The sequence below is a fragment of the Phoenix dactylifera genome, chromosome 5 (assembly GCF_051530095.1).
Source record: "Phoenix dactylifera cultivar Ajwa chromosome 5, Ajwa_hap1_PhDact_Kaust_v1.1, whole genome shotgun sequence".
NCBI classification, from domain to species: domain Eukaryota; kingdom Viridiplantae; phylum Streptophyta; class Magnoliopsida; order Arecales; family Arecaceae; genus Phoenix; species Phoenix dactylifera.
The window spans coordinates 6,845,228-6,857,616 of NC_143194.1; the positions used below are offsets into that span (position 1 = coordinate 6,845,228).

The window sequence follows — 12,389 nt, forward strand, 5'->3', positions numbered from 1 at the left end:
TCAGTAAATGAACTTTAAGTAAATATGCAGAAAACTAAATCAAAAAAACAAGCAAGAAAAACATAGAAGATTTATAATGGTTCGGTGCCAATCCTGCATCTACATCTACTCTCCAAGACTTTTTTCTTGAAAATTTCACTATAATCTAAGCCCAAATTACAACCTAGTTTTTTTTCCGAATTCACAACCAATCCTAGTTGATTTTCTCAGGATAATCAACCAAAACCTACAACCGATTATTTTTCGGGTTCATAGTCAACCTAGTTGATTTTTCAAGCAATCAACTACAACCTTTTTATGAGCCTATCCTAGTCTCAACACAATCCAATTTTACGTTTGGATGGATCTTTTCCTAAGTTTCAATCTCTGAAACTTGTTACAGCAAAGAATAGAAAGAAGTAATTACTATTACAATAAATATAGCTCGACTCTGTTAGTTGACTTCAAATGCTCTTGAAGGCACTTCATCAACTCTCTAATGTTGAAAATGTGATCTTTTAGCTTTTAATAATTTTTTTGTTTTTTTTGAAGCTCTCTTTTTACTTTTTCTCTTTGAAGCTCTCTTTTTACTTTTCTTTCTTGCTTGAGTGGATTTATCTTTGTTGTGCTTGAGATTACTATTTTATTAGATGTTTCTAAGCATTTATACTCTTTGGAAAAGGTTGGAATACTTTTCTAGCCATTAGACATGTAATAGAGTCGTTGAGAGAGGAAAACAACCATTTAGACTCGTAAAAAAACTAGTCGTTACAGTTGTTAGATGCAGAGGGGTTGTGTTGCCCAAGGTGACAATCCAAGAGGGGGGGGTGAATTGGTTTCTTCTAAATTTTTGGTACTTTTAAAACTTTCTAAATTAAGTGCGATGGATGCTCTCTTAGGTTATTTAAGTGAGTTAATCTAATGCAAGAAGAGAAGATAAAGCAAGAGAAAATGAAAGCACAAACACAATGCAAACACACCAATATATAGTGGTTCGGTGCTCTCCTTAGCACCTACGTCCACTCCCCAAGCGTACCCTTGGGAATTCACTATAATCTTGCGGATTACAGTTGGATTGTTTTCCGGGCTCACAATCCAAAAACCTTGTTGGTTTTACGGGCTCACCAACGAACCTATACACTTGGTTTTCCGGGCTCACCAAGAACCTTGTTGGTTTTGCGGGCTCACCAACGAACCTATACAACTTTGGTTTTCCGGGTTCACCAAAAACCTTTGTTGGTTTTGCGGGCTTACCAACGAACCTTTGTTGGTTTTGCGGGCTTACCAACGAACCTTTACAAAGTGTTTATACAAATGAAAAGAAAAGATTTAAACTCCTAGATGAGCATATAAAGCAATATGAACAACAAGAAGAGTTAGAAAGAAATTATCGCTTTGAAGTCGCTTTGCTCTTCTTGGTCAAGGAAGCTTCACTCTTCAATGGGGGAAGGAGCTCTTAATGCCTCTTTGAATCTGCTCAATCCCTTTCTTTGATTCTTGAATGAAGCTCTTGATGAAGCTTGTCTTGCTAGGGTTCTCTCTTGAATGCACTTGATGTATTTTTCCCAAAAGCTTGCTTCCTCTGATGAATACTCCCTCTTAAATACTTCTCCAACCTCCAAATAGTCCTTTCTGACCGTTGGATTGAAGAAACTAGCCGTTTATAGCCGTTGGGAGTCCAAAAAGCATTTCTGCACAACTAGCCGTTATGTTCAGCCCGTGTTTGGGTCGGCTCAACCTGTCCTTGGGTCGACCCAACCTTCACTTGGGTCGACTCAACCATTTCTTGGGTCGACCCTCTCAGAAAATACAGAAACTTGAAATTCAGCTTTCTGTTGCCTTGGGTCGACCCAACCTTTCTTTGGGTCGACCCAAGGTCAGCTTCAGAAAATTCAGAGCCTTGAATTTCAGCCTTTCTTCACTTGGGTCGACTCAACCTTTCTTTGGGTCGACTCAAGGTTTACTTGGGTCGACTCAACTTCTTCTTGGGTCGACCCTCTCAGTAAATCCAGAGAGCATTCTTCCTTTGCATTTTGAGGTTCTTTGGAGGTTGGGTCGACTCTTGCTTACCTTGGGTCGACCCAACTCACTGTTCATTTGTGCTGTTTTTGCAGGAGTGTGCCAGATGATTCCTCGATGTGCCGGGGTCGACCCAATCAACCTATGGGTCGACTCAATCCACACTTTGCTGCATTCTCAAGGTTAGTTTCATCCAAATGAACAAGACCATATATATATTTCCAATTAAGCAAATGTACTGAGAGCAATGAACTTATAAATGAAGTATCAATTTTAACTTATAGCATACTCTAGAGAATTGCTTGTTAATCATCAAAATAACACTATCATCCTCAATCTCCCCCTTTTTGATGATTACAAAATAAAGAGTATAAGCCTATTGATACTTGTCTTTAAAATCAGTTTATAAAAGGGATTGAATTTCAGAATTTCAGCTTTTCATATATATAAGTGAAATCTCCCCCTATATCATTCAAAATTTGCCAATTTGATTTTTTGAATGGCTCCCCCTTTCATTTATAATTCATTAGCAATGAAACTTCAAAAATTTGAGATAAAATAAGAGTTTCAGCTTATGTATCGGGGTGAGAAAGGAGCGTGCCAAATTCTGAATTTATATGTGCCAAATTCTGAATTATGATAGAAATTTTTGATTTGATGATTTTCATTGTTACAAATTGCTCCCCCTTAGATATGTAAGCTTTCTTATATGATTTTCAATTTGTTTGCACATTTATTTCTCTTTTCTTTTCATAACTTCTTTACTCACTCTTTCTCACAAAAGTAATACTCTTTCTTCTCCCTTTATATACTCTTTCCTTCTCTTCTCCCCCTTTTTGTTATCATCAAAAACATATATATGGGAAAAGATGCAATAAAGAACAAACTTCAGACTTCATTGATCAAAATAGGAACATTTTCATATATTAATGCTCAAAATGATGAAAAGTACAATGTTCCACAATCAAGATTTAAAGATATAAGGGAAAGACAAGATTCATAAGGGAAAAAGCAAGATACATATGAGAAAAGGCAAGATACATACGAGAACTAGATTTCTAGCCTAGGCTCTAAATATAGATGCTAAGATCAGCCTAGGGAGACTCTAATTGAGAGTGGAAAATAGGGTTTTCGGAAGAGGACAAAGGGTAAACAGTGCCCTAGATAGCTCACGGGTCCCCCTTTTAACAGTGGGGTCCCGACGTTGGGTCGACTCAAGAAATTTCTTGGGTCGACTCAACGTTGGGTCGACCCTATTCTGGGTTGGGTTGACCCAAGTGCAGAATTTTTCTTTTCTCTTCCTTTTTGCTTCTAAAAATTTTCCTTGCTTCCGATCCTTATAAATTCTTTCTGGGACAATGATACATGAGTAAGAAATCTATAGATAACAAGTTTGACTCATGTTTCATAGATTTTTAGAAATTGGAGGAATGTATCATGAGACTACTTGCTCCCTTTTATATTTCTTCAATAAAAAGGATCACATATACCTAATTCTTTCCTTAGCATGCAGAATCTATCTTCACTCAAGGGTTTTGTGAGTATGTCGGCTAATTGTTTTTCAGTGCATATATGCTCAACACATATGTTTCCATTTTGCACATGATCCCTAATAAAGTGACATCTTATTTCTCTTTGTTTGGCTTTAGGAATGAGATATTTACGATGTAAGCCGGAAGTGATCTCTAAATGTAGATTCCAAGGATAGTTTTGAAATCAAGTGTAGATGGAATCTTTTTCAAGTTATTTTAGGGAGTATCAAGAATAATATTCAAAGAAAGGCACGGATGAAAATCCAACATTTTTTTTAATATATTAAGTATATAGCAAAATGAGAGCAATCTAATTAATTTTCAGAGTATAGTATAAGATCAAATAAAGATCAAACCTTATATACTTGAAAAACATAAGATTATGTTGAATCCTTAATTCTTAATGACTTTAAAGTTCTTTCATGATATAAAAGTATTGGGGCATAGACACCAAGACATGAATTTATGCAATGTAGGATATATAAAATTCAGGGCTTTGAAAGTTCTTTTAAACCTCTCTTAAAGACTTTCTTTTACTCCTTTAAAGATCATAGCATCAAAATCAATTAAAATGAATTGGCTCATGATTGAAACACTAAAGTGCAAGCCAATAAGAACTCATTAGTAGATTCCAAAGTAAATTTCCAATACTAAGACAAATGGAATCCTTTTCACTTAGTTTTCAAAACAAGTGATTTACCAATTAAGTACAGATAAAAATCCAACTTTCAAAAGATATTCAACGAAGCACAAAGTTTAATACCACTTCACATTTAGTATTCTTTCTCTTATCTTTAGTTGAATTTCAGATTTTAATGATAAACGTGAATAAAACTGAACCTTTATGATATCAAGAATGTAGAGTGATCTAGAATTATTCAAAATTTATAGCAATCACTCTTTTTAATCTTTTAAGAACAAGTTATGCTTCCTCTTAATCTTTGAGAAAATGTACTGAAATATTAATCATTTACATTTTCTTTCTTTTAAGAATCATTTGAGTGAGCTGAAATATTTCTAGACTTGAGATCATTCACTCTTTTAATAATATATATACATATATATTTTGATGAAAGTCTTTAACAATGTAGGAGAGGAAAAAATATATAGATGATCATTGAAGTATATGTATTTATAGAACTCAATTTCTTAATCAAGGTTTTTCAGCAATATAATATATGAAGCACAATAAATCTTTTCAATATCAAAATAAAATCATATATTAAAAATATTTGTTTGCAATCAAGATCATCAAAAGACACATCATTCAGACCAATATTAGTACACTTTGAAGATAAGAAATGATATGTTTCAGATGCGTATCGGGGCAAGCAATCAAGGCATCAGAATTATTCTATTTTTCTTAAGCTGTAATTTTATCTAGAAATTCATGTTGAGTTTAAGCTTTTATATAAAATCAGATTCTGAATTTCATAAAGATTCTCAAGGAGGCTTTCAAAGTTGTAATTTGAGATATGTATCTTCTCATTGTAGCTCATCTTAAATCATTACGATTGAAAATACATATTTCAAGAACATTAGAGCACATCCAGAATCTTTGTAATTCATATTAAATTTTGGTACAAATTGGAGGACATGATGTTCTAATGTTAGGCAAGATAAAAGATAAATCAGAATCAATTCATTTTGCCTAATTTGCAAATTCAAATTATGCTTTTCTTTTATTTTTCAAAATATATTCATTAAAACAGAATGATGTTGTTGTTGGTAGTAATATGTTTCAATCAAATTTTATAGGCATGAAGCATTACAAGTTATATTCAGGAAAGATCTTTGGTATTTGAATATTGAAGACACATAATTCAAAATATCATGTCACATGCAAAACATAATATGCATTAAGTCATAACATCATGTATTAAAACATTAAGAGCAAGCATGTCAAAGATCAAAATTTATTCTTTTCAAATAAACTCTCCCTATTTATATATAATTCTACACTGATTTTATCCTTAAGGTGTGTTTTCAAGTGATCGAAACTTCATTTGGCTTTTCACAAGCTTTATATATACTTTTATTTATCTTGTCATTCATTTCCGTATTTTTGAATTTCTTCCTTTAACCATTTAGTGAACATTCTAATCTTCATTTCTTTTGGTATTACTTTTCTATGCTCTATACTCTATTTGCTCCCTATCCGGTGGAGTTGGAAGGGGCACGAGGTACTACCACTAGCCTCCCTCTTGTGCCGTCCCTAATATGCCCTACACCGAATAGTTGGGTCAAATAGTGCCGGGTACTACCACTAGCCTCCCCATTGACACCATCCCTATAATGAGCTATATAGAAATGTTCAACTGTTTTCTTTAGCAACAAGATATTCACTCCAAACTCTCCCTATTTAAATATAATTAATTACGAATTTTATCCCTTCCAAAAGAATGTTCACACAAGTCTCACAAATATGCTGAATATATTATGCTTGCGCTGCTTTTACTTAAGATTGGAGTATTTACTTAGCTTTTACTTCTTCTGAGCAATGTTCATTTTCTTTTTCTTTATCTCTCTCTCTTTTTGTTATTTTCAAGTAGTTACATGAAAGAGCAGAATAAAGAATTAATCTAATATGCTGCATATAAATATATATCATGCAAACAGCATTTTCATTATGCCCAATGATTCATAGCTTATCACAAGTTATTTTGAATTAGAGATTTGAGGCATAAACTTGTGTATTTCATGGTTATGCATTATATAGGAAAAAGTAAACTTCAATTTAATCACACCATGAAACAATCATCACTAGCATGAGAATGAAGCATGATATCAAGATGATCAGCAATTAAAGGTTTAATCATGCTACCATATAATTTCAGATTATTGATTTTGCTCAACTAACTCACAAGAAAAGAGTTTAGATTACCAGTGTATTTAGCATTCTTCAAGCCAAATACCTTTTAGATTCTTTACACCCTTGGCTGAAGAAAATCTCTCTCCTTTTTTGTTTGCAAAGGAATGTTTATTGTATCTTTCATCAAGGTGTCCTTCAAGTTGAAATTTCTTGCTCATAAATCCTGTATCATTAATAAACTCTTTTTCTTTCTTGAAGGAAAGTCATTAGTTTCTTCAAGATACAAAACATTCATACAATATATTTCTTTAGCTAGATGACTCAACATAAGATATGACAATAATTGAATATTAAGTCACTTTACTCAAGAGATTGTCTAAATATAAGCAAGCACAAGTCACTTGAACTGAAGAGATAACTTCATTAAGTAAAATGGTTCAAGGACAAGCATGTGAGGCAATAGAAAGATTCATCAAGATCAAATCAATTTCTTATTGTCAGAAGCAATTTAGCTTAGATTCTATTTGCTTAAGATAATTATTAATAAGATATACCAGTTAAGTTTTAATCAAATTATCTTAAATAGTTGTGTCTATCAAAATTCTGATTGTTACATAGAATCAAAATGATAAACTATATTCTCAATAAAGGATCTAGTTTTAATAAGAATAGTATGAATTGATATCTCTACAACTAGTATCTTTTCATTGAATATTCTATATGCATTGCTTGAAGAGTAATATCCAAAGGAATATTTGTTTTACCAGATTTGACATTATTTTCATAAGAATATATCAAGCATGACATGTATGACTGAAAAATATAAAAGATATACAATATATCATTTTCTATTTTTCAGAAGATCAAAAGGAGTTTTCTAATAGAAACCATATGTATGACAAGCAATGATGATAGCTTTTAACAGAAATCATTTAAGTAGATGACTATCATACAACATTGTCTTTTTCATTTCTTCAAGGATTCTATCAACTCTATTTTATTTATGGTGTTCTTGGTGTAGAAACAATTGTATTCAATATTATTTTCTGTGCACAACTCAATAAGAAATTGGTTTTCAAAACTATGCCATGATACAATTTTATTTTCATAGTTTGCAAACCTTTTTCATTTGAACCCTTTTTGTGAGTTTGTGCCAATGCAAAAAATATTTCAATTTAAGTGTCAAGAATAAAACCAACATTAGCTTTGAGAACTCATCCATAATTACAAAATTAGAGAGCTTATCTCCTAGGTTCACAATCCTAGAGATCCAAATAAGTTCTTATGAAGAGTTTTCAAAGGCTAAAAGGTGAAAACAATATTTTCAGATTTAGAAATGATTCTAGTTTGTTTTTCTAGATGACATACATAGCAAACTTTGACCTTGCATAGAATAATCTAAGTGAACCAATGACAAGGTCTTTTGAGATCAAGTCCATACTAGTATGAGTTGATTTTATATGCCAAAATTAGACTCTTTAATCTTGGTATTCTTAATGCATATAAAAAAAAATTATACCAAGTAGACATTCTTATGTTTGTGATCAATAGAAGATAATGTCATGGATAAGACCTCTCAATCAAGCATATAGAGAATTTAAAGAGTTATTCTAAGAGTATTGATTAAGCAAGTTATCCATCAATAACTGAAGCATAATATAGAAAGATGGAGTGATTTGGATATATTTTCTTTTCATGCCAAAAGTATCACTTATATCACAGAAATGATTAATACCTGCAATTTATGTTTTAATTGGATACTAAGGCAAAGAGAATGATGATATATGCAAGGATTACTAATTTCATTATTCTTTTCATTTCAATTACTTTTCTTAAGTATATTTTAAGTTTCATTCTTTAATATATGTCTAGAGCACCCAATGTCTAAATTAACATCTTTTGGTTGGAGCCTTGAGTGCTAGATATACTTACAGAAAATATTCAGATTTTCAACTTAGGAACCCAAGCTCTTTTGGGTCCTTGTAGGTTAGCTATTATTGTTCCTTTTGGAACCCATATTTTCTTAATAGCTATTTTGTCCATAGACTTGCAAATTTTAGGATTACAAGGAGTGAATTTCTGCATCGTCTTGTTAAATTTGACAAACATAGATTTAACATGAGTAGTAGATAAACTTACAATTTTCTGTTTTTGCCTATTAGGTTTATCAGATAAATTAGAATCTGTTTTAGGACAGATAGTAGAGGATTTAACACACATGTCATTAAGGGATTTTTGTGTGTACCAAGATTGATATCCTAATCCAGCCTTTTCAAATTCAGCTCTTTGATTATTTATCATTAAGTTCAGTTTTTCAGAGCTGATAGTAGATTTTTCAACTATAGACTTAAATTTGTTAACTTCTTTAGTTAGCCTTTCATTGTCTTCTGAAAGTAATTTATTATTTTTCTGAGTTATATCATAGCTTTCAGCAAGAGATAGATTTTTCTGATTTAGCTTTTTATTCTTTAACCTAAGCTTCTTATATTCAAAGTATAGATCATGAAGAGCATCATGAAGTTCATCAAATGTAAAATCAGATTGAGCTTCAGTATGTACTTGATTTTTGAATGAGAAATCACTTTGTGTTCGAGTACATACCTCATCTTCAGGTGCTCCAAAGCATAGATTTTCAGTTTCAGTTTGATGCTCTTCTTCTTCGGAACTAGTTTCAAATTTACTAGAAACGTTAGTGCATTCATATTTAACTTCAAGCATATTCCATATTTCCTTAGCAGTTATGCAAAAAGATATGCTATTAAGTTCACTATCATCTAATGCACAATATAGAATATTCATGGCTTTTGCATTTTGCTGAGCCCTTTCTTTATCATGATTAGTGTTTGTGTGTAGCCCATTGACTATGATACTCCATAAATCGTAGTCATGTGCTTGAATGAAAATGCGCATGCGTGCTTTCCAATATGTGTAGTTTATACCATCAAATAGTGGAGGTCTATCAATTAATTGTCCCTCACTCATAGAATATCCCACTTGGGTTGTCATGATCTTTAACTCTTGATTGTGAGATCAATGAGTACTATTAGAGCACCTTGCTCTGATACCACTTGTTGCCCAAGGTGACAATCCAAGAGGGGGGGTGAATTGGTTTCTTCTAAATTTTTGGTACTTTTAAAACTTTCTAAATTAAGTGCGATGGATGCTCTCTTAGGTTATTTAAGTGAGTTAATCTAATGCAAGAAGAGAAGATAAAGCAAGAGAAAATGAAAGCACAAACACAATGCAAACACACCAATATATAGTGGTTCGGTGCTCTCCTTAGCACCTACGTCCACTCCCCAAGCGTACCCTTGGGAATTCACTATAATCTTGCGGATTACAGTTGGATTGTTTTCCGGGCTCACAATCCAAAAACCTTGTTGGTTTTACGGGCTCACCAACGAACCTATACACTTGGTTTTCCGGGCTCACCAAGAACCTTGTTGGTTTTGCGGGCTCACCAACGAACCTATACAACTTTGGTTTTCCGGGTTCACCAAAAACCTTTGTTGGTTTTGCGGGCTTACCAACGAACCTTTGTTGGTTTTGCGGGCTTACCAACGAACCTTTACAAAGTGTTTATACAAATGAAAAGAAAAGATTTAAACTCCTAGATGAGCATATAAAGCAATATGAACAACAAGAAGAGTTAGAAAGAAATTATCGCTTTGAAGTCGCTTTGCTCTTCTTGGTCAAGAAAGCTTCACTCTTCAATGGGGGAAGGAGCTCTTAATGCCTCTTTGAATCTGCTCAATCCCTTTCTTTGATTCTTGAATGAAGCTCTTGATGAAGCTTGTCTTGCTAGGGTTCTCTCTTGAATGCACTTGATGTATTTTTCCCAAAAGCTTGCTTCCTCTGATGAATACTCCCTCTTAAATACTTCTCCAACCTCCAAATAGTCCTTTCTGACCGTTGGATTGAAGAAACTAGCCGTTTATAGCCGTTGGGAGTCCAAAAAGCATTTCTGCACAACTAGCCGTTATGTTCAGCCCGTGTTTGGGTCGGCTCAACCTGTCCTTGGGTCGACCCAACCTTCACTTGGGTCGACTCAACCATTTCTTGGGTCGACCCTCTCAGAAAATACAGAAACTTAAAATTCAGCCTTCTGTTGCCTTGGGTCGACCCAACCTTTCTTTGGGTCGACCCAAGGTCAGCTTCAGAAAATTCAGAGCCTTGAATTTCAGCCTTTCTTCACTTGGGTCGACTCAACCTTTCTTTGGGTCGACTCAAGGTTTACTTGGGTCGACTCAACTTCTTCTTGGGTCGACCCTCTCAGTAAATCCAGAGAGCATTCTTCCTTTGCATTTTGAGGTTCTTTGGAGGTTGGGTCGACTCTTGCTTACCTTGGGTCGACCCAACTCACTGTTCATTTGTGCTGTTTTTGCAGGAGTGTGCCAGATGATTCCTCGATGTGCCGGGGTCGACCCAATCAACCTATGGGTCGACTCAATCCACACTTTGCTGCATTCTCAAGGTTAGTTTCATCCAAATGAACAAGACCATATATATATTTCCAATTAAGCAAATGTACTGAGAGCAATGAACTTATAAATGAAGTATCAATTTTAACTTATAGCATACTCTAGAGAATTGCTTGTTAATCATCAAAATAACACTATCATCCTCAGGTTGATTTACCATTTTTTAAAGTCGACACGAGATTTTTAGGAAACAACTCATAATTTTTATGAGTCATCTCGAGCTTGCTTCTACTTTTGCTGCACTCGGTCTTTCGTTTGTGGCATTTGTGGAGTCAGATTTCTTAATTCAGAGGTTGACTCATCAGTTGAATAATGATTTCAACAAATAAACTCTAAGTAAATATGCAGAAAATTAAAGTAAGAAAACAAGCAAAAAAATACGAGAGATTTATAATGGTTCGGTGTCCATCCTGCACTTACATCCATTCTCCAAGACTTTCTACTTGAAAATTTTACTATAATCTAAGCCCAGATTACAACCTAGTTATTTTCGGATGACAACTAATCCTAGTTGATTTTCTCAGGACAATCAACCAAAACTTACAACTGATTATTTTTTAGGTTCGCAATCTAAACTTAAAATTAGATTATGTTGAGACTAGGATAGGCTCAGGGGAAGGTTTTGGTTGATTGCTTGAAAAATCTTAACTTTCAATCTCTGAAACTTGTTACAATAAAGAATAGAAAGAAGTAATTACTGTTACAATAAATATAGCTCTAAAATAATAAATACACAATGGTAAATGGAGCTAAGCTCTGTTGGTTGACTTTAAATGCTCTTAAAGATACTTTACCAATTCTCTGATGTTGAAAATATGATCTTTCAGCTTTCAATGAAAGCTCTTAAATAATATTTTCTTTGAAGCTCTCTTTTTACTTCTCTTTGAAGCTTTCTTTTTACTTTTTCTTTCTTGCTCAAGTGGATTTATTTTTGTGCTGCTTAAGATTACTGTTTCCTTCGATGTTTCCAAGCATTTATACTCTTTAGAGAAGATTGGGACACTTTTTTAAAACAGAATCAATCAAGCGTTCCTCTAAACATCTCCACAAATATCCTTTTGAGTTTGATTGTTTCTCTTCAAGCTAAGGGTCGGGCCAAGCTGCAATCAGTAGACCCGCCCCTTGTCTTGATTCCCACGGCCATCCAAAGGAGTGCGTCCATCATTTCTAACAAGCCAAGGGTCGGGCCAAGCTGCAGCTAGTAGACCCGCCTCCTTGACTTTTATCCGTGACCATCCTAAAGAGTGCATAGCACCTGGCGTTACCCGTTCGGCCCATCTTCCTACAATTCTAAGGCATCCGCAAGGAGCAAACATGCAAGGCTTGGTGTGGCGACTTAGGGCTGAGAGCTGTCCTCCAACAATGGTGCTTTCATTGAGAGAATTCATTAGGAAGTCGACTTGTATCCGCCATCCAAAATTTTGAGATTACTGTTTTCTTCGATGTTTCCTTCGAGTATTTTTGGCTTTTTGTCTATCTTCTGAGACTATTCTGGAATTAACTCGTGATCTGTTGGAGTCGATTTGTAAAGGTGCATCAGTTAGCGATGGTGTTCTAGGATCGACT

At 34.0% G+C, this 12,389-nt stretch overlaps 1 long non-coding RNA gene across 1 annotated transcript; it reads right to left on the reverse strand.

The window, feature by feature from the left end:
• Positions 1 to 1,079: 1,079 nt before the first annotated feature.
• Positions 1,080 to 10,966, reverse strand: LOC149753441 (uncharacterized). Its single transcript, XR_016413124.1, has 2 exons — positions 9,847 to 10,966; positions 1,080 to 1,241 (listed from the first exon to the last, which is right to left on the reverse strand). It is a non-coding gene; the product is annotated as an uncharacterized LOC149753441 (long non-coding RNA).
• Between the last annotated feature and the right edge of the window lie 1,423 nt (positions 10,967 to 12,389).